Here is a 23966-nt window from a genome sequence, read left to right on the forward strand (position 1 = left end):
ATAGCCTATTCCCACCGCGGGGCTTAGGGTGTGCTGCCTGTCAAAAAAATTTCTACCTAAAGCCCACCGTCCGAGAGCCAAATCCCCCGCAAGCGCGAGCGCGCGGAGACTTTTATATATAAGATGGTCCCGGGAAACGATACTGCCCCTCTATCGCTCCATACTATCTTTATACATGCACACAGTGTACACACAGTACACATACACGCAGTGTGCACACAGTGTACACACAGTACACATACACACATTGTACACACAGTACACATACGCGCAGTGTACACACAGTAGTCATACACACAGTGCACACACAGTAGACACACACATAGTATACACAGTAGTCATACACACAGTGTATACACAGTAGTCATACATGCAGTGTACACACAGTAGTCATACACAGGGTACACACAGTAGACATACACAGAGTGTACACAAAGTAGACATACACATAGTGTAAACACAGTAGTCATTCACACAGTATACACACAGTGTACACACAGTAGTCAAATACACAGTGTACACACAGAACATATACACCGTGCACTAGAGGCCGACCGAAATTTGGTTTCGGTTTCGGCGCTGAAAGTTGGCAAATGGCCTCATTCGGCATTCTTTCAGTTTTGGCCAAAAGTACATTTTTTTACTTTCGGGTTACTTTCGGTTTCGGCCAAAAGTAAATTTTTAACTTTCGGTCTGCTTTCGGTTTCGGCCGAAACTGATATTGACTTTCGGTCGTCATTCGTCAACCGAAGATCTATTTTGAGAATATAACGCTAGTGCTCCGTCTATCACTCTGCCTATTTGCTGGTTAGTCGGCCCATTTAGCCCCCTCGATCTGGCCAAACAAAAGCTGTTTAGGCATGCGGTGGCTGGGCATGCGGGCTACATGCCCCAGCCAACGCAGCCTACCCTGCCGGAGGAGCTCACCGATGGGACTTTGCCCAGATCTTTCAAGGATTTGTGAGCTCCTCACACAATCCAGCCTGGTTAAACCCAGGATGGGTCGTAGACAGGCCAGCCTAAATGTTTCTAACCGGCGAAGATGTTCCATTAGGGGGGTCTACGTTTCGCAAGCGTAGAGAAGGGAGGGAATAACTGTGGCCAAGAAGACCTGAAGCTTCGTGCAGAGCGACAGGCCAGGTAGCTTCCACACACCATTGCACAGCTGATGAAAATATAATGCCGCCCGACTGATTCGGACCACCCACACACTACACATACGCAGTGTCGACATATCTTGTACACACAATGTATATACAGCGTACACACACACAGTCTGCACATACACTGTATACACAAACACACTTTAACAGAAACGACCGCTATTCGCCAATTTGTGGTGGTGACGTCACCATGGCGCTTGTGCCAGGTTATGTGCACGTTAAGGCCACGTGAAGTGTCGAACGTCCGCCGGCAGGAGGTCACAGGGCAGACTCAGGTGCCATGGTTCGACTGCATGACTGGCCGATGCACCACCTGTGCCCCCTACTGTACCAACAGTGTACATACACGGTTTGTACACACACACGGTGTATACACACAGTTTGTACACAGGGGCTGTCCATAAATGACGTCACGCGATTTTGGACGATTTTTGATCCCCGCCCCCTTCATCACACGACGTCACAAAAAGTCAGACCCCCCCCTCCCTCAAATATGACGTCACAAAGCTCTGCCCCCCCCCCCCCCTAAAAAAACATGCTTCAAATCGCTTTAAAACAGATTCCTGCGGAGGGAGCTGGTAGGAACGTTGGGTTGCTCGGTCAATGGCCAGGGTCAACGGCGGCGTGGTGTATTCCGCAAATATGCCCGACTGTGAGGGCGGGCACAAGCCGGCGTGAGTAGGTTAAACGTTGAGTTTTATAAGGGCACCACGGGGTGACCAGCCCCTTCCCCACCCAGCCCCACCCCTCCCACCCCCCACCCAGCCCCACCCTCCCCACCCAGCCCCTCCCCACCCTCCCTCCCCACCCAGCCCCTCCCCACCCTGCCCCACCCCACCCCACCCTCCCCACCCAGCCCCACCCTCCCCTCCCCACCCAACCCCTCCCTCCCCACCCAGTCCTTCCCTGCACGACAGAAACAATAATCCCCTATGGGCTGGTGTAACCTGGCGGTTCCTACCAGTATTATTGTCATTGTAGTGCGTATTTAATGTGGCGCTACACTCTGATGTTGTAGGAGAAAGCATTTATTAAAAAGTCTATTTAATTAAGTAGAACGTGTTTATATTTATTTAAGTTGCGCATTTTGATGTGACGTCACATTTCTCAACCTCTCCCCATCGTCACACATCGTCACAAATGTCTGCCCCCCCCCCCCCAGGTGCATGACGCCATTTATGGACGGCCCCACACACTGTATACGGTTTGTACACACATTTATACACAGTTTGTAGACACACACTCTATACACATACTCTTTGGTTCTTTCGGTAAAGTCACGTACGTAGAAATAAAATAAATCACGATGTTTCGAACGCAACACAAGCGCCCGTCTTCAGGTAAAAATCGCGACAGCTGCGAGCAGCAGACATCGTAGCTGTCGTGCTTGTGTTGCGTTCGAAACGTCGTGATCGATTTCATTTCTACCTACGTGACTTTACCGAAAGAACCAAAGAGTATGGATTCCTGCAGTCACGAAAGCTTCAAATCAAGTGTATACACAGGTTGTACACACAATATTAACGTTGTTGAGCTCACGCACCCAAATGGTCAATGTTCAATAAAGAGATCATTGGAATAGGAATCTTAATAACCTTAAATTCTAACCCCGCTATCTGACGTCACCACTGCATTAGCTCATCGGCGCGAAGGGGGGGGGTGTACTCACTAGTGACGTCATGTTACCTGCTGCCGCATGACGTCACGAAACACCAGGAAGCTGCCGATCTCCGCGCGCGCTCACTGAGATCCGTGGTGAGAAGTTCACATCGTGGTGGTTGTTGTTGTTGTTGTGGTGGTTGTTGTCGTGGTTGTTGTTGTTTACCCAGGTAGAGCCTCGCTCCTCTCTCGTAGGGATATCAATTGAGTCGCAGCGAGTATGGAATCGATGTCCAGGTTGGAACATTACAATGCGGGGCCTAGCCATGCAGAGCATTGCCTCCTGCCCTCTCCTTATTACATTTGCTTTAATTATCTGCTTGATCTTGATTTTAAGCTTTCGTGACTGCAGGAATCCATACTCTTTGGTTCTTTCGGTAAAGTCACGAAGGTAGAAATAAAATAAAACAAATCGCGACGTTTCGAATGCAACGCAAGCGATCTTCATCAGGTGGGACAACCACAGCAAGAAAATGCTGAAGTCGGCTAAAGAGCTGCCGTGGCAAGAGGTTTTATAGGTAAGAGAGGGGGGAGGAGCCAAGGGGGGCGAGAGAGAGAGGGGGGGGGCTGTGGGGTAGGGGGCCGCGTGAGCGCTCGGGGAAGAGGACGTGAGGATGGGGGGGGGGACGTGGGTGGGGCTTTCAGTAAATTGGCAGGTAATGATAGAAACAACAAAAACAACAACAAGTTAAGGCATTACCTGGTTGATAACATCCTTCCAATGATTGTTCAATTTGCCTCACGTCCTCTATCTGTTTTTCCACCACCTTCCCACTTCTAGCCCCGCCAAGAGTACACATCAATTCCATACACCCATCTATCAAATTCACCATGGAATTGGAAAAGGATGGCAAGCGACCATTCCTGGATGTTTTGATTGAGAAGAGACCTGATGGCTCGTTGGGACACTCTGTCTTCAGGAAAGCCACCCACACGGATGCCTATCTAAAGCCTGACTCCCACCACCATCCAGCCCAGAAGAATTCCCTCATAAAAAAACACTACACCATCTCCGACCAGCATAACCTAGCCAGTGAGCTGGCGCACGTACACCAAGCCTTCAGGATGAACGGATATTCTGACCTACAATCCGCAAAGGGGGTTCATCATTGGGTATTTCCCCCTTTTCAAGGAGCTCTCCAGCGACGTTTGTTTTTACTCATTTTGGCTAGGGTTAGAGCTTGTGGGCTTTCCAAAACTGTGACTGAGACATGTGCGCAGTGCGGAAAAGAGGCATGGACGGAAGTGGTAAATAAAATAATGGGCGGGCCACGTGTGGACTCGCTGCTCACCTGCTGTGCTGCCTGGTTCCTAACAGGCCACGGACCGGTACCGGTCTGCGGCCCGGGGGTTGGGGACCCCTGGGTTAGATCGTCTAAATATATAAAGGTGTCGTTAAACCCGCCACCACCCGACACAGCCAACTAGTAAGGGTTGTCACATAAACAGAACGTGGCCAATTCGTCACTAGTACAGCACTACACCGGTTGTGCGTTGGAGAGCCAAGCCACAACATTTACAATCTGAGTATGACGTTTCGCCAGTAATTATAACCAGCCTCATCAGGCGACAGCCAAATGTTGTGGCTTGGCTCTGTGGGAATATAAATTGGCTCGCTGGGATTATAGCTCAGCATGCTAACCGTTGGACTACCGCTCCCCATTCAAGCACAAACATCTAAAGTATAGTATTTATTCAGTACTAGCTAAGTTACCCGGCTTTGCACAGGTCTCAGTAATCAAACATTAATAGTAATGTCTTGCCATATTGGCTTTGTTAGAATAATTGATTTCTGAGTCGGTAAATGTGTGTGTTTTTGTAACGAGTTTTCGGCTGTGTTATACAATCGCAGGGCTTGTTTGTTTCATAATAAGGGCAGCTTTTAAATCCGTTTCCCTAGGAGAGCTTCAGGATAGACAATGTTGGATGTTTTTTCCATCTGATAGGTTTAATAGAATGAAGCTTCAATTTTGGCATGCTTATCGATAGCAAATTGGTGGAAGAGCTCTTTCATCTCAAGAATAGATTTAAGCTGCCGTTTCATACCATGATCCTGAAGGCAAAGAAGTCCATGGCGGAAATCTTTTGTGTTGGCAAACCTGTTGCTGGGTCACTTTGGCGAAGTAGGACATTGTAGCCATCATCACCTTGCCAGAAAATCTGTAGACATTAAACAGCATCATAGGATCGGTGTGTTTCATTTTTATGTAGGGTATTGTTCCTCAGTTGCAAGACGATGCCTCGAGTGAAATGTTGTTCAGCTGTCAGAATGACAGCGACGTCAGATGTTGTGAGTGCATTTAAGCGGCACTCATGTTGACCATGAGGACTTTAGTCGGCATGAATGACAACATTGTATTCTGAAGTCATCTTCTCCGTGGCACACTTGAAACTGTGAACATAAAGAGTTTTCCTTACGGGCATGTCTTGCCACAGCAATATGACTTGTAGGATGTTTTGCCATCTTGTGGGTTTAATTTAATGACGCTTAAATTTTAGCATACATGTCGACAGAAAATTAGTGGAAGAGCTCTTTGCATCTCAAGAAGATATTGAAGCTGCAGTTTCGTACCATGATCCTGAAGGCAAAGACGTCCATGGCGGAAATCTTATTTTGTTTTGGCAAGTCTGTTGCTGGGTCAGTTTGGCGGAGTAGGAAACGGTAACCATCATCACCTTGCAGGATTTGCATCTTGGTGTTGACATTTTAGCAATGCTGGTGAGTCTGTCTAGTATTGTCAGACATGCAAGTAGATCTGTGAGAACAAATATAGCAGTGCAGTGGAGACACTTATGTTATGGTGAGTGCGTGGAATTGTAGTAGATGAAATGTCAAAATGTGTTTGCATGTGTGGCAAATCGGAAGTAGTGAGAATGCCCCAGGCTTTAACACATGGCAAGAGAAAGTGAGGGGGGGAGGTGAGGAGCGGGGGGGTGTGCAGGTGGTACAGGTGTTGAAGGTGAGCAGGTAAGCTAAAAATAGCGCGAAAAACACTAACTCCCCCGTGAGTACACATGGAAAGTTTGGGGTGTGTTGGCGCAATTTGGTTCACAAAAAAATTTACACAAGCGCAAAGTCTGCTTTATCTTAATAGATTTATACAAGTTTTTTGTCTTGGAATATTTTTTGGAAACGGGTTCTCCGTGTTTATTTCAATTGTTTAGTTTATTTGGAATACAGTACAGTACTTAATTCAATTGTGATGTTGTAAATTTTAATTCACGTTTACCTAATGCCATTACTTAGGTAAGGCTTAAGTATTGAATATCACACTTTTTGCTTTCATGCGGCAATTTCCCAGAAGGTAACCTCCGCGATATGCAAGGGTCCGCTGTATTTTCTGTCTATTGACTACAGCAGAGGCTTACGGATTTTCAACAGAAACTTGATCTCTGCATTCTTGATTTAATTAAGGCCGAAAGTACCATAAAGAGGCTTGGGGCTTTGGGTTGTTATTTGTTTTCAAATCTATCTCTCTGTTCACATTATTTGAGGATTCGTATGATTTTGGGCAGAACGGTCTAATGCTGCGTGACCAGGAGTGCGAGCGATTACCTGTTCAACATGGCTTGTGACAGAAATTCACTCTGGCCCCATGCATTACATTACATAGTATCTTCAATAACTATGTAGTTTGAGATGCTCCCAATGGTCATAATACAACCATTGCATTTGTTACGGTTACAATGATATGCTAATCGATACCTGGTTAAAGTTAAAGGATCGTTCCCTGCTGGTCAACCATGTTATATCTGCTGATGATTTGGTAATGGCTATTCAGTGAGATGGAATTATGGAATCTTGTTCTGTGCCTTCATGAAATGGGGCCTTGCAAATGTTCTACAAAAATAAATCACCTGCCTGGGAATTTCATGTCATACAACACTACACCTGCTCAACTCTGCATGAATAATCAGGCAGTTCTACAAGTGTTGGAGGAGCTCCCATACCTGGTTAATGTGTTCACGACCAGCTCTGGTTTGGCAGCCAAAGCCTCACTTCAAATTAGTCGAGCAGCATTCTTTCATTAGACTGTGTAACACTGTGTGGAAGGTGCCTAGACTTTTGCTCCATACAAAGCTTTGAGTGTCCATCGCCAAGGTCTAGTCCGTCTGAGACCATCCCTCTCCCTGCCATACTGGCATCGCACCCGCCCCTCACCTTTCATCTTGCTGATGTTCCACACACAGGATGGCACCACTTAGCCAATTCGAGTTAGCCTGACTGAGTTACGTGGGTCACGCGGACACGAGGCGCTTGTTGGTGAACACAACCCCTGGGCCTGGCTCTAGGGGTGATATCAATATAGAATATAAGTAAGGATACTCCCCAATAGCCTCCCCCTGGAACTCTACCAGACACGTCCCACTGGGCGAAGACCCCGGGGCTGGCCCAAGACTATGTCGCTCGGCTGGCCTGGGAACGCTTGGGAATTCCCCAGGATGAGCTAGAGTCTGTCGCCAGGGAAAGGGAAACCTGGACCACCCTACTCAGCATGCTGCCACCACGACCCTCACCAGGACAAGCGTTTTCAGAAACTAAAAAATTAACCCGTAAAAACTAAGTTTTTCACTTTAAATCCTTTATATGCGTGGCGGCTAGAGTCCTCTCGTCCTCTGGCTTGAGATGGCTGCCACCTATGGGTCAGATGATTGCTTGCCACCATTAAGCAATTGGTAATTACATATAATTTTTTTTTCCTAAAAAATGTAACATTTTGGAAAAAAAATGTCAGGAAAATTAATTGTCACGCACAACGAGTCTGTGTGCAAAATGTAAGCTCGATTGGATCACGGGAAGTGGGTAAAAAAACGACCGAAAGATTTGCACGGTCGTAAGCACGCAAGCACGCAAGCAAGCAAGTGAACTTAATATAAAGGATTTAAAAACACAGCTGTGATTCTTCTTGGCCACAGATATTACTCTGTGGATGCAAAATATGAATTTACGAGGGGTGGGTGACAGCAGCACGCCTGGCCGCCTTTGTCTCCCCATTGGCAATGTTCACACACCACACCAGTTACTCGTTTGAGGCTGAGTCGACCTAGGGGAGGCCTAGGAGCGGTTAAAATAATCGTCACCGGTGGTGGCCGTGAGCGGGAATCAAACTCGGGTCGCCGGGTTCGTAGTGCAGCGCGCTAACCGCTACACTACAATGCGTTACGCTTCCGCACGTGCGGGTCACATGACAGATTTGACGTCACAGCTCACTTGCCATGCAAAAAATATATGCATTATTGATCCCCCCCCCCCCAAAAAGTGTATAATTTTTGCATGGTGTACAGTCTGGAAAGTACCCACATGGCAAATTTCCAGTTTGTTGCATGTTGGGAAGTATGCTAAACATTATTCACAACTTTGCCTTTTATATATATGAACTTATTTAAATGACCATCTGTGCTAGCTTATACAATGAAGGCTGGTCTTCCTATGTTTCATCTATTCAACCAGACTATATTGTATTAGAAGCTTACAGATCTTTAAGATATTAAGAAAGAATATAATCTTGAGTCTCTTTAGCAGTCGAGGCTGCATTGGATCGGTCATGAATCCCGCATTCCCAGTTACCGCATGCTCAAGCAGTTTCTGTTAGTCCTGATATTAGGGGCGAAACAGGCATGGCATTGGCTCGAGAAGAGATTGGAGGATGTGGAGGTGATCGGAACCGCCGATGACTGGTATCAGTCATGTCAATATTGGCCTCTGTGGAGGAGGCCCGTGAGGTATGCTGCAGGGCAGTTAAGATATATTTGCTCTGCAACAACGATGAGGTTGGAGGAGTGACACTCGCATGAATGGGTGGAACGCTGGGTTCCTAAAACCCAGCAAAACAGTGGGGAGCACAGCTGGTTCATCTGTCAGTCATCCCTTGACACCTGGATCATTCCCATTACCTGCTAACAAGGAATCAACAATTACATGGCGTTAAATTGCACCTATCATGGCATTAGCATTGTGATAAGATTACTTCGAATTCGTCATGAATGGTCGATGTTTTGTTGATATAATACGAGCGGGTTGTACCCGGCGTTGCCTGGGCGAAAAAGACACACACACACATCGACTTACACATTCAGATCGACTCACCCACACATAGAGCCACACACATCCACTTACACGCAGACATATCGACGTACACACACAGCGACTCACACACACATAGACTGACACACACACATGGACTTAGACACACATTATGATTGTAAAAATTACGAACTTAATAGTTAAATATTAGTTATCTACACACACACACGACAACAACAACAACAACCGCCATTCACCACGAAGTGACAGTGACGTCACCACGATGCTTGTGCCAGGCTATGTATACCTTGAGGCCACGTGAAGTGTCGAACGCCCGCCGGCAGGAGGTTACGAGGCAGACCCAGGTGCCACGGGTCGCCTGACAGAGATGACTGGCTGATGCACCTGTGCCCCATACTGTGCCAACTTGCTGTGGTTTAGCCACCCCGGCGCTCCGCTCGTTGTGAGTGTCGCTCCTCCACCCTCCGTTGTTGTTGCAGGGAGACTGTCTAGCAGCGTCTTTCACGAGCCTCCTCCACAGAGGTCGATCTTGACACCGCTGGTACCAGTCATCGGCAAGTCCACTCAGCTCCACATCCTCCTGTACCACATCACTCCATCTCTTCTCTAGCCCGTGCCGCGCCCGTTTTGCCCCCTCTATCTGGCCGAACAAAAGCTGTTTAGGCATGCGGTGACTGGACATGCGGGCTACCTGACCCAGCCAACGCAGCCTTGCCTGCCGGAGGAGCTCACCGATGGGACTTTGCCCAGATCTTTCAAGGATTTGTGAGCTCCTCACACAAGCCAGCCTGGTTAAACCCAGGATGGATCGTTGGCAAGCCAGCCTAAATGTTTCCAACCGACGAAGATGCTCCATTAGGAGGGTCCACGTTTCGCAACCGTAGAGAAGGGAGGGAATGACCGTGGCCGAGAAGACTTGAAGCTTCATGCGGAGCGACAGACCAGGTAGCTTCCACACAGCGTTACGCAACCGATGAAAAGATAATGCCGCTCGACATATTCTGAGTGAGACCTCTGCTGTCAAATCAGAGCTGGTCATGAGTATGCTGCCCAGGTATGGGAAACTCTCCACTCTCTCCACAACTGCCCCATCAACGATTGGGAGTTGTGGAGTGCCCGATGGTACAAAATACCCAGGCTGGTGCTTAGTTTAAGCAGCAGTGCCTCCAACTCCTTCTCTGAGTGAGTGGCAATTACCAGATCATCGGCATACATAATGTGGTTGACCAATAGGGAGCCGAACCACGTGGTCAAAAAATATGTTAAATAATGTGGGAGCCAGAGGACATCCTTGTCGCACCCCAAGGTGAACAGGGAATGGCTCCGACTCCCAGCCACGCAGTTTTACCCGGGCCTGCTCACAATCATGAAGGTCCTTCATGATCGTGAGCAGACGGTCAGGGACTCCGAAAGCATGAAGAACAACCCAGAGCCCAGGCCTACTGATGGTATCAAAGACCTTGACCAGGTCAACAAAGCAGAGATGTAGGTCTTGTTGGAATTCCCTACACCTCTGCTGTAGCAAACGGACAGAAAATATGAGATCCGTGTAGGACCACCCTTTCCTGAAACCACATTGGGGCTCCGCAAGCCTCTCCTCAGCGTGCCTGGCAAGGCGATGTTGAATAATCCTTGCCAGGACCTTTCCCGGCACACTGGAGTGAGATGCCCCTGTAGTTGTTACAGTCTGTGCCGTCCCCCTTTTTAAAGAGGGGGACCACCAGGGCATCCTTCCAATCCTGCGGAACCCGTCCAGCGGTCCAGACTGTTTTTATGATGTCATGTAGGGCAGTCTGTGCACAAACACCACCCTCTCTCAGCATTTCGCTTGGGAAATCATCTCTGCCCGGTGCCTGATCTCAGATTCTGGATCACCTTTAGTACTTCCTCAACAGATAGGACCTCAGCCAGCCACTCACAGGGGGTGACTTCTTCCTCCAATATTTGAGGCACCGCAGCCTCAGCAGGGTCATCCCCATTTTGACCCACAATGTTTTCCATGTCAAGGGATTTCTCCTCTCCCAGGACTTCACAGAAATGCTCAGCAAATCTGCAAACCTGTTCCTGAGGGTCAGAGATTGGATCACCGTTTTTTCGTCTAATGATGGTAAAAGTTGTGGTGCTGCAAGTTACTTTTTTGATGGAGTTAAATAGTGACTTGTGATCGTTGGCCATTGAGGCAGACTCCGTCTCCTCAGCAACCTGCGACCACCACCCATCCTTGCAGCGGTAAGCCTCCTCATTCTCCGACGTGGGATGTTGTAGATGATGAGAGTGGGCCTGTTGCTTTTTCTCAGCCATCCTGAACACCTCCTCTGTCAGCCAGGTTCTCTGGGGAGATCTGGACCGCGTACCCAAAGCAGCCATTGCAGCTGCATGAGTCAAAACCTTGCCCATTTACCCTCAACATCTGGAGGAGTGGGGGACAATGCCAACCCCAGCTGCAAGCGATGAATACATTTTCGCTTGCCACTTTCATCAGATAGCTGAGACCAGGCCACCTTAGGTTTGAATGGGGTCCTGGGTGTATACCCACCACCGGAGCAGAATAATTGCAGGCACATCTTACAGATGACAAGTCGATGGTCAGTGGGCAAATCAGCTTCACGGTAGGTCCTGATGTCAAGGACATAGGCCCGCATCCGCTGTACCGTCACTATGTAGTCCAGCAGGCGTTCTTGCTTGGACCCGGCATGCATCCATGATGTTGTGTGGATGTGCTGATGCCGGAACAGCGTTTTGGTCACTACAAGCTCATGGGCTGCACAGAAATCTAGCAGCCTCCTGCCGTTGTTATTGAGCTGATCTGGCCCATGCCTTCCAATCACTCCAGACCAGGTGCCAGCATCATGACCAACTCGGGCATTGAAGTCACCCAACAAGATGACTCTATCCCGAGGGGCCATTTTAGCTAGCACCTGTGACAAGAGGTCATAGAAGGCATCTGACTCATCGGCCTTGCCTGCATCCCTCCACGGGTGTTCGTCTTCAGTGGGGGCATAAGTAACCACGACCACACACATTGATGCACACACACAGACTCGCACAGACAACGCACACACATATATGGACTCACACGCCCATATGGACATACACGCACACACACTAACTTTTACATAGACTAAATGAGTTTGTAAATAATAGTTTTTTAATGTTCGTGACTTTCGCGAAAAAAAAGTTCATGCATGTGTAAGTAAGTGATTAGGAGCTACTACCAGGGTGTTCCGCGATTTTGGTAAACATTTGCCGCGAGCAAGAGCAGCAAATTACTGAAAGTCAACGAATACAAAATGAACCTAGCCTACCTGTAACGATGAGCAGATGCACACCAATCAAGCGTAATTGACAACGTCACTACTCAAACCCCCTACTGAGGTGGCAAGTGTAAATATTATAGAATGAAGATGTAATTGAGTATATTTATTGGTTTGCCATCTGTGCAGTAAGTGATATTGCGTGGATGCTTATGCCTCATGTTGTATATGTCGGGTCTTGACAAATAAAAAATTGAAATTAAATGAAGAATGGAAAAATGCGTAAGTTGCAGATATTTAGCAAATTTACTGCATACATTATGCTAATTAGATCATCATTATTTTATTGATATGTATGCGCTTATACTCATATATTTGGTTATTATCATTAGGCTTAGCTTCGTTGTCTAGGGTCGTATTATCAATCGGGACAATACAATTAATTGTATGAAGTTATGCAAGTGTGATGTAATTATGCTAAATTAAGCTCGGCTTCGTTGTCTAGGGCTGTATTATCAATCTGGATAATACAATTATTCTCGCTTTAACATTTATTGATTATGTCTTTGTGTGTTTATGTCAGGTCTCCAAATTCAAATCTCAACGCAGGATATAGTTCTTATAAATAAGGTTATTATGCATGAACTCAGGAAGAAACCACTCAGACTCATTAAGCAATTTTAATTATAAACAAAAACATAACACTCTAATTCGTGAACTCTCATGCTTGGAATTATCCACAGTATCACTGGGCAAATTCCCCTCAGTGATCCGTACATTTAACCATCAACGATTACATTGTCAAACTGGGCAACCGAACAATGGATTAATTCCACCGGTTAACGCGAGCATATACGGCGATAGGGAAAGTCCTTAAAACATGCATGCGACGATATTCATACGAAAGACAATAAAAAGCAAATTATATCCCAAAGGCAAAAGTATACGTCAATAGATTAATCGGCAAGATTATATAAATAACGAAATGTCTTGGAGCAATGATGTGCAGCCGTGTATGTCTGCTGACGCAGATGCTTATCTTTTGGCTAAGCTTCAATTTATTTGTGGGCAAGATTCTGTGATCAAAAGAAAGGTTTAACACAATATTCTCTCTGTGAGTGTGTAGATTCATAACAAATGTTTCAAAAGTTTAGTTTACATCGATTAATCTATTGGTAGTTTTTATGCGATTAAAATAATTAACGACTAATGTACTTATAACGACCGTATTCTTATCACTCAATGAGCACCAATGTCTTCACGATCAGCTAATGGTTCAATCACTCTTATAATTAGTCTTCTTATGATTGGCTCGGGTTGGTTTCATGTGGGTGTGTGTTGGATTGTCTCCTTGATAAATTCTTGTGTTCGTCCGGGTATGTATATATGTGTGTGTGTGATTTTGGTTCCCTTGATCAATTCTTTGCATCAGGCAAATGCCGGCGATGCGTGTTGGCGTGGGAATGCGGGCGTGTCATATGAACGGCTTCTGAGAGCTCCCTCTCTCGCTTGGGGCGTGTTTGCTGTTAGCTGCAGTCTCCGCTGCTTGATGAGCTGCGTCGGCATGATGCTTGTCCTTGAAAATGCTCGGTCGCTCTTGTCGCTCGTCCACTGGCAGCTGACACCCTTGCTCGATGGCACGGCTGGCGCTGTGATGGCCTGGTCGATGTTTGGCGCTTTCCGCCCTTTCTCGAGGATGATTGCTGGAATTCTCGTCAGCTCAACTCGAACTGCAGCGGCTCGTGGGAGCGGGCACTCAGGGTAGAATGGCTTTCGAGCGATACTTCTTCAGTCAGCGCTGAATACGCACTGGGTAGCACATCGCTACTCAGCGAGCCTCGCCATCCTGGTTGATTGCTGGCCCTTCTGTTGCTGGAGTCTTCTACTGTTGCTGGAGTCTTCTTCTGCTGGCAAGCTTCTTATCTCTCAAGGCTTCTTCTGTGTTGGTGGTGTGTCGATGTATGGCCGTGTCTTTCTTTATATCTGAATTCTCTCCCCTCCCTGCATCTCTTGCGAGGAAAAAAAAAAGATGCTTACTCTGTTCTGCTCTTCTCCCGCGGCCGCGCCTGATTGCCCCCCCCCCTTTTTCCCTTGGTGACCCCGAATGGGCTGTTTTCCGTCAAGTTTATGCTTGTTTGCATTTCCCCCCCTCCTTCGTAGTGTTTGTTATCTCGAGGCCAGACACCCTTCATACATATTTATGGCTGCCATGTGTTCGTGTCGAATTGTTGGGAGACAAAGGTGGCCAGGAAGGCTTTAATTCCATGGAATACCTATTATCTGGTCTTGTGTGTGTTGGACCTATTACTTGTATCTCTTATGAGTTACTCCAAGTCTAATATATTGGGGTTATTACTTGGTTAATGTTTAATCAATATTCGTAATGCCTCTCATTACATCATTATTTCGAGAGTTTTGCCAAGCTTTGTTATAGGTCTGTGTCTCCAGGGATCGGTGTTTTATTTTGAGTTATATTTTGATGTTTGGAGGGATAGCTTTAGTTTGGACTTAAGTTTTCGTAATGGCAGGGGCTCATGTATTTTGGTTCATTTGGTGAAGTTACATGGATAGAAAGGTACAATTCAAAATAATATGAGTTGAATAAGGGTGAAATAAAATAAGTAACAATGATAAAACCACTGATATAGACTGCAGCCTATAACGTTGGTTTGTTCTTTTTGCTGAGTTTCAAATTTTTATCGTTAAATAAGATGCGAGTTGTAATGTTGTTTGTCTCTGCTATGTGCGTGTGTTTTTTTTTTTCTGGCTCTGCATATTTGTTTGTGGACTGTCCAGAACGTTTGGGAAGGTCGGGTCATATGCCCTTTGTAAATCTGGAGATTTCCAGATAGTCGCTAACCTTCCTTTGCCCAGAAGTTTGTTGTTTAATGTTTTTTTATATGCCCTCCAGATGCTTGGTGTGGCTTGTGAGGGGTAGCGGATTGAGTGTTGGTTCTATCTATTTATTATTTTAAATTACATTGGCCGAATTATTCTTAATATGACTTTTGGAAGAAGGCCTATATATACAACACTCAAGAGTCCAGAATAAGGCTATTCTTCAGCAACATCGGTTCATCCCTGTCAGTTAATGTGTAACCTATAAAAGGCAATGTGTGATGAGTAAACAGCCATGGTGACACGTGTAGTGTTGTACAGACGGACTCTTCAACGTCTTTTGTAGCACACACTTTTATTTGTCTTATGAACACAGTCCCTATGCACTGAGGGGTATACGGTCCCCTCACCCGTTACACTCAGAACGTACAAGCCTCCGCACCCTACAGGCTACTTAATATCCCGCTCTTTCAATGTCCTCTGACTGGACCTAGGGGATGTCTCCCCGACCACTGGTTACACTGAACCCTAGCCCTTATAAGGGCTGGAGGGCTTGGTCCAGGGTCCTAGGCTTCTTCCGCCGTCTGAGCGCTCTGGCTTTATACTTGTTCGTGGCCGGGTTGTCCAATCCCCGGCCACCTTGTGGAACCCTGTGATTGGTCGTTCCCAATCTGCTTTTGGATCCCACTTCACCCTATCTGACCCTGACCGTTTGGTCGCGCGGGAATACCTTGTTTACGGTCAGCTCTCACAGCTTGTGAGACCCTGACCGTTACTTTGAGCGGGAAAACCTTGTTAACGATTTGCTCTCCCAGTTTGTGAACATCGAGTAGTTAACTCTACTACATCACCCTCCCTTTCGGAAGCCTCAGCCGTCCCGGCTGTTACAAGCAGAAAATCCTCATCAATGAATCAAAGTGTGTGTGCCACAACCAACAAGAACAGGAACACCCAACAAGAACAGGAACACCCACTATAAATACCTCCCCCATCAACAACGCAACATATGTACATGGTCAGAACCAATCACAAATAACGACATTCGTGACGCACAACGTATGCAGCATTCAGCCGCCGCAAAAATAAGATGGGCAATCAAGAAAACCGACGCGATCTAGCCCGTGTGTATTTCGCGGGCCCGTCGTAGGGGATGGGTGCCCTTTTCCGGGCTGCAGGCTGACCAGCCATCCTGGCACAAATGTCAGCAGGGGCAGGAGGCCTCTCTGCGGAGACCCTTGGAGCAGACGGGTCGGGCAGCCTGGCAAACATGTTGGGCGGGTCAGGCGTCCTGGCAAACATGTTGGGTGGGTCAGAAGGTCCCTTTGCAGAGACTCTTGGTGTAGACGGGTCAGGCATCCTGGCAAACATGTTAGGTGGGTCGGGCATCCTGGCAAACATGTTGGGTGGGCCCAGAGGCCTTTTTGCAGAGACTCGTGGCTCGCCCGGCTCCCTCAGTCCCGCATCATCTGCGGGAGGAATGACACGTCTGCGCTGTGGGTTAGGTACTAACGGGGCGACATCCTGCTCGTCGGGCATATCACACGCTCGGCCCTCGTGTTTTGAGTGTGACGCAGAGCCGTGCGGAGCAACAAATGGCTTCAGACGAGAGGGGTGCACGAACCAGCGACGTCGTCCCCAACGGATTTTAACACATTGTGGGCGCATTATCTCGACCACCTCAACCGGACCCCACCATGGTTTAAGGAGTTTAGCCGATGTGGACACCGGCATCTGGGGGAAATGAAGCCACGCCATATCACCTGGAGCCCACTGATGCACGGACATGCGAGGGGCTTGCAACCTTGAATTAGCCCGCTGGCGGGAGGCGGAATTTTCGATCGCCGCATCACGAGCCTCAGACAGATTTGTAGGTTGAACCGCAAATGGTCAGTGAGCTTCGATGACCGTGGAAGCTGCTCTATCCCAAGCCGCACGTCAGCGGGGGGAATGGCCTCCCTGCCATACATTAGGAAAAATGGTGAGAACCCTGTCGCTGCATGTGGCGCCATGCGGTAAGCAGCGAGGACCCCTGGGATCTGCAGGTCCCAGTCTACTTGGGATTCGTCAACCTGATGGCATAGCATAGAGGTGAGGGTTCTATGCAACCGCTCCACCATGCCATCTGTTTGGGGGTGATAGGGCGAAGTGCGCACCTTCTGAGTGCCCAACAGGCGGCATACCTCACTCAGCAGGGTACTTGAAAAATTTCTTCCCTGATCGGTCAGCAACCGTTCTGGAGCGCCCTTGTCCAGCACATAGCCTTGAACAAAGGCGTCCACCACGGCTGCTGCCGACTGGTTGGGGAGGGCCCAGGCCATAGGCCACCGTGTAAAATACTCCACCCCAACCAGAAGGTACTTGTTACCACGAGGCGTTGTAGGGAAAGGCCCCAAAATGTCGAGAGCAACCAGCTCGTTCACACGGGATACCGTGATGGGCTGCAGCGGTGGGCATGCCGGCTTCGCTGGAGGTTTACGTTGCGCACATTGGGTGCAGCCCGTTAAAATATCAGTTACATCGCGAAGCATGCCCGGCCAGTAAAATTGTAATCTTAGCAACCCAATGGTTTTATGCACACCCAGGTGCGACAATCGCTCGTGTGCCGCGCACACAGCCGAACACCGCAAAGCCCATGGCACTACAATTTTGTACTGGCAAGAATCAGCATCCCAACGCATGAGCAGACCGCGGCGCATGGCAAAAGAGTTCGATTTACTTGAACGTGAGGACGAATCACATGCGCGACAACGCAGAGGCAACCATGACGCATCGTTCATTTGGTGCCGACCCCATTCGTCCAACGTTATCCCCAGCAAGTCGTCACTTGCTGGCGGATTTTCGTGGTCCGCACCCGGCGCAGGATCGGAAGGAAGGGCAGCAGAAACCGTTTCAGGAGGTGCAACCGGGCGTACTATTTGTGGTTTGCACCGGCCAGAACCCATGAAACAGGCATTGTTCTGACGGGAGGCGAGATAGCGCGTCCGCATTACTGTGCTGTGTACCCTTACGGTAAATCACAATAAAATTGTAGTCCTGGAGGACTTCAAGCCATCGGGAGAGCTGGCCAGACGGTTGGTCAATGCGCAAAGCGTATTGTAACGCAGAGTGATCGGAGCGCACGGTAAACCGTTGACCGTACAGGTATGGCCTGTATTGTTGTATAAAGTAAACAATGGCCAGCAGCTCGCGTCGGGTTACGCAATTACGTTGCTCTGCAGGGGACAAAACCCTGCTTCCATAGGCAACCACCCTCTCAACGCCATCAACGATTTGGGACAGCACCCTGCCGATCCCGGTGTTACTGGCATCGGTGTCCAGAATAAACGGCATTGCGAAATCGGGGTAAGCCAGGGGCGGTGCTGCTACAAGAGCGTTCCGTAAGGAGTCAAATGCGGCCTGTTCCGCGTCTCCCCAATGAAATTTCAGCCCTTTCGCTGTAAGAGCGTGTAGTGGCTTGGCGATTGTAGCGAAACCAGCCACAAAGCGTCGGTAGTACGACGCGAACCTGATAAAACTGCGAACATCCCCAGCAGAGGTGGGGGTAGGCCATTGGCTGACACATTTAGTCTTTTCAGGGTCTGTGGAAATACCCGAGCGGCTGACTATGTGGCCTAGATAGCGCACACTGACGCAGAAGGTGGCACTTCTGCGGTTTGAATTTGAGGTCCGCAGCTCGCATCTTTTCGAAAACAGCGCGCAACCGTTCAATGTGTTCGTTGAACGTGCGGCCAAAGACGATAACGTCATCAAGATAGATAAGGCATGAGTCCCACTGGAGCCCAGCGAGGACCAGCTCCATGAGCCTCTGAAACGTCGCTGGAGCCGAGTGGAGCCCCATGGGTAATCTATTAAACTCGAAAAGGCCCTGTGGTGTCCGAAAAGCAGTCTTTGGCTTTGACGCTTCGTCGAGGGGGAGTTGCCAAAACCCTGACAAGGTCCAAAGTGGAAAAATAACGCGCCCCTGCCAGAGCATCCAATGACTCATCCATACGTGGAAGAGGATATGCGTCAGCCACGGAAATTTTATTAAGGCGCCGAAAATCTACACAGAATCGAAGACCGCCATCGTGCTTTTTGACCAGCACTATCGGAGCACTCCAGGGGCTGTTGGAAGGAGAAATGATATCAGCCGCCAGCATGTCGTCAACTGCCCATTTAACATGCTGTTTCTCCGCAGGGCTGAGCCGAAACGGGTTTTGGCGGATAGGGGCAGCGTCACCAGTGTCAATGTGGTGACGCAGCAGCTTGGTGCAGCCAATATCAAATTGTGATTTGCTGAACACATCCGAGAATTCCCGCCAAAGAGCTCGCAATTTACTCTGCTGTGACACGGATAAATTGCCGGCATCCGCGCAAAGAGCGTCAATCCATCCCTCGTCTACGTTATGAGGGCGAGGCTGCTGACTGTTCGCTACGTGTCCAACAACCCCGGTCCCCAGGGGCGCCACCGTCGCATGAGCGAGCACTGTCCCCTGTGGAATGACGGTGTCGGACAAACCGACATTCAAAACTTGCATAAATGGCTCCCTGTCGCCTGCTACAAGAGTCTGTGCGGCCACCAACGATAGGCTCTTAACTACTGTGTTGGAGGGTCCCAATAAAATGCCATTTACCGAGGCAGTGGTAGTGAGCTGTTTCTTTAACCGCAAGGGTACGAGCATTTGTACCCCTGGCAGAATGCGTACGGCGCAAGCCGCAAAAGCCTGTACGCAGGCATTGTCCGTCCGTGAATGCGTGGTTGCGGGTAAAAATGCCATCCGCCGGCCCGACGGAAGTTCAATACATTCCTGATCGATAAGGATTTTAACGGGCATTTTGGCAAGAAAATCGGTTCCCAGAAGGCACGGCACCGCAAGGGAAGAAGATACAAAAACAGGGCCGGCCAATTTAATATCACCAATGGCAATTTGCGCCAGAATTTGCCCGAGAATCCCTAGCGAACTTCCATTTGCGGCAAAAAACGGAACGGAAACCTTTTCCAATGAACGACATCGCACGGGCAGTATGTTGTAAATTAACTCGGGAGATGATAGTGGCCGATGCACCGGTATCGACAAGCACGCGCACTTCTACCCCCTCGATCGAACCAACAACCACCTAGGAACCCGCCGTCGCTGCAACCACTCTATGGGCCAGCTCTGACCACTGCCCGGGTCGTAGTGGTCACGAAAAGTCGCCCGAACGCGGCGCGTCATACGCTGTATTTCGAGCGAAGTCAATGGTGTGTTGTGGTGTGTATGAGGACCGAGCGTGAGGGGTGGCGCGACTCGCCTGGTTATGCTGCGCCGCTCTGGAAGCTCTGTAGTCCCGGTCTCGGGATCCGGAGAAGCGGCGGCGAGGTGCACGGCAGTCGGAAGAAACGTGGCCTCGGCGGCCACAGTTGAAGAACGTCACGTCGCCGCGTGGGAAGGACCGTCCCCGTTCCCGGTCGTCGCGGCGTCCGATGCGATCCGGTGATCGCTGGAGCGTCGTGCTGAACGTCGAGAAGACTCGATCTGGAGAGCGAGCGTTGTCCCTGCTGGCAGGCCCCACTGTCGTAGCCGATACGGTGATGGTCTCGTCCTGGTCGAGCATCAGGTGAGCATGAATGCTCCGGGCAGCTCGCAGTGAGCACATATCCTCATCATCCACGGCCTGGATGACAAGGCGCAGTCCCCTCGCCATCTCCAACAGCTTCTGTAGGACGAGTGCGTCGATAGCCTCATCGTCCATGCGGGGGTAAGCCGCTCTTGCCATGGCGAGTAGCGCGGTGCGGAACGCCAATGGCGATTCCCTTGGCTTGCACCGTCTCTCGTAGAACTGGTGGCGTGTGGCAGAAGGAGGTCCGTAGACATCAGACAGCCGCCGAAGTGCTGCTTGTAGTGTCGCCCTTTGTCGCTTGGGAATGGAGATGAGTGCAGCGAGAGAGTCGTCGTCCAAGGTGGCTGGCAGCGCACGAAGTGCTTGTGCATCCGACCAGCCCACCATCTCCTGGTGGCTGAGGAAGCGACGCTGAAATGCCGCCCAGTCGCCCCCTGTGGAGGAGAATTCGCGAAAGACAGGCAGTCTTTGCTGTAGAGCAGCTGTGTCGTCGTCTTCATCAAAATCGGACTCGGTTCCAAACGCGGCGATCGCTTGGTCGATGACATGTACTGTACGGCGTCGCAGCCGTGATGAGGCGGTGTTGCTGGAGGGTCCTGCAGAGGCAGCGTCACGCTCTGATGACGCGGTGTGTCGTGATTGGCCCCCGGAGGTCCCAGCATGCACTTGGCTTCCGCCTCCAGCGGAACCACGTGACCCATCGGCGGGAAGGACGACCTCTTCCGGGTTTGCGATGGCGGAGACGTTCGCTGTTGGCCGTTCCTCTCCGCTTGCAGCCTCCAGGGTAATTCCCTCCAGGATGGCTGCTGCAGCATGCAGTAGCTGGGCGAGACGGGCGTCAGCAGCCTGGATGCCGTCGTTCGCGGCGGTCGGCTGCACTGCTGGTGGTGGGACGGCTGGAGACACGCCAGCGTCTTCAGCGCCGCCCTCAGCACCCACGGGTGAGTCGGAGCTTGCATCGTCGGGACTTCGCGTGCGTTTCGTTCGTCTTGTTTCCATCTTCTGACACCAATGTAGTGTTGTACAGACGGACTCTTCAATGTCTTTTGTAGCACACACTTTTATTTGTCTTATGAACACAGTCCCTATGCACTGAGGGGTATACGGTCCCCTCACCCGTTACACTGAGAAAGTACAAGCCTCCGCACCCTACAGGCTACTTAATATCCCGCTCTTTCAATGTCCTCTGACTGGACCTAGGGGATGTCTCCCCGACCACTGGTTACACTGAACCCTAGCCCTTATAAGGGCTGGAGGGCTTGGTCCAGGGTCCTAGGCTTCTTCCGCCGTCTTGGGTCTTCGTGTAGTCGAACCCCCTCAGAGCTCTGAGCACTCTGGCTTTATACTTGTTCGTGGCCGGGTTGTCCAATCCCCGGCCACCTTGTGGAACCCTGTGATTGGTCGTTCCCAATCTGCTTTTGGATCCCACTTCACCCTATCTGACCCTGACCGTTTGGTCGCCCGGGAAAACCTTGTTTACGGTCAGCTCTCACAGCTTGTGAGACCCTGACCGTTAGTTTGAGCGGGAAAACCTTGTTAACGATTTGCTCTCCCATTTTGTGAACATCGAGTAGTTAACTCTACTACACATGTTTCACGCCATTCCAAGGCACTGTGGGTCTCCTTACCTGTCACCACGCTCACAGGCCAATAGGGGGCAGCCGAGAGAGTGAACAGAGACTTCTGGAAGGTTCTGGAGAAGGTGAGGTTATGGGTGGGCTAAGCCCCAACCTGTGTATAAAAGCCGGCCCTCACAACGGGACCGGCAGCGTTCGCCGACTCAAGACTCAAAGACGTCTGAAGAACTGGAAGACTAGACTAGCACCCTGCGACCCTCAACCGAGGCTCTTGTCAGAGCCGGGTTGCAGCAGACCAGAGGTGGGACCCATACCCTGGCTAGGTCGGGTCAGGCTAGTCTCCCCTAGCACCCTTGGACTCTCAACCGAGGCTCTTGTCAGAGCCGGGTTGTAGCAGACCAGTGGTGGGACCTGTACCCTGGCTAGGTCCGGTCAGGCTAGCCTCTCCTAGCGCGCGTAGCGGAGGACCCGTGTGAGCGTAGCCTGGAGTGTGTAGGGCACGCTAAGAGGGAGGCTGTACCACCCTTAGGTTATCGGGTAATGTGGCCGTACCCCTTAAGTGTTACGCTTGTAATTAAAGTTTGTTGTAATAAACGCATTGCCTCCAAGAAGACGTCTCTGTGAAGTTATAGCCACAACACATGTTTGAAGGGAGCTGTAAATCTGTGTATTACCTTGCGCAGTGTCCACACGAAAGAGAATTCCCCCGTCACCCCCAATGAACGCATGTGACTTGGAAGGGGCCCTCCCCCCCCACCGAACGCGTGTGAGTTGGTATGGTCGTGCGCTCACTTTGTAATAAATAAATAAATAAACGAAAACAGCACTAAATCGATCATTAAACTACTTTAAAGGTGACGGATGCGAAATCACAATAGCGCTGGCTCAGCATGGGGCTTCTGGCGTGGTTCCTGGCTACTTTTTTAAAGTTAACCCCACGATTTGCGAGCCAAATTCTTCGCAAGTTTTGGCCGCACACAGATACACAGGCACACAGACAAACAATGACATTTATAGGTAAACTAGCAGTAAGTACCCTGCGTTGCCCAGGCGAAAAAGGCAGACACACACATGGACTTACACATAGACATCGACCCACACACATAGAAACATATCGACTTACACGACACACACGTATATATGGACTCACACACAGACATCAACTTTAGAAACACATACATGGAGTTACACACACATATCGACTCACACACACATGCATAGACTCACACACATATTGACCTACACATACATATGGACTTACAAAGAAACACATCGACTAAGAGACACATGGACTTGCACACACACATGGACCGACGCACACACATTGACTTACACACACACACATCGACTCACACACACACACACATAGATATGTAGTGAGTTCTTTAAGATGGTGTAGACGGATGATTGGAGGCAACACTTATTACAAAGGACTTAACATCACACAACACAGTCCTTAGCTACACAGGGGTAACGGCCCCTGTACCCGCTGCCTGGAAGGGTATAGCCCCTCTTGGATAAGGTCTCGGGGTGCTCCGGCTACACGGCCCTAGGGGAGGCTAGCTTGACTTGGCCCAGCCAAGGCGCAGGTCTCAACCACTGGCCACTCGGACCCGGCCCTAATAAGGACGTCGGGCTCCGAGGCTTCTAGGATCATACCACTGGCTCACTCTGCCCGGCCCTGATAAGGACGGCGGGTCAGATGAGTCCCAGGGTCCTGGCTAGCTGGCCTTCTGTCTTCCACTGGTTCTTCAGTCTTCGCTGGCAGAACTGCCTGGACCCTCTCGGGGTCCGGCCTTTTATCCTGCTCCCAGGCTTGCTCCGCCCGAGCCACGCCTCCCTTCCATAA

The 23966-nt window shown here is 49.6% G+C and overlaps 1 protein-coding gene across 1 annotated transcript in view; it reads left to right on the forward strand.

Annotated features, from left to right (window-relative positions):
* Positions 1 to 2884: 2884 nt before the first annotated feature.
* LOC144953550 (uncharacterized) overlaps positions 2885 to 23966 on the forward strand; it is a 34534-nt gene continuing 13452 nt past the window's right edge. The window contains exon 1 of the mRNA XM_078884110.1: positions 2885 to 2918. The gene's annotated coding sequence lies outside the window, so the exon portion shown is untranslated. The remainder of the gene's footprint in view (positions 2919 to 23966) is intronic.

Source organism: Lampetra fluviatilis, chromosome 78 (assembly GCF_964198595.1).
Source record: "Lampetra fluviatilis chromosome 78, kcLamFluv1.1, whole genome shotgun sequence".
Classification (NCBI taxonomy): domain Eukaryota; kingdom Metazoa; phylum Chordata; class Hyperoartia; order Petromyzontiformes; family Petromyzontidae; genus Lampetra; species Lampetra fluviatilis.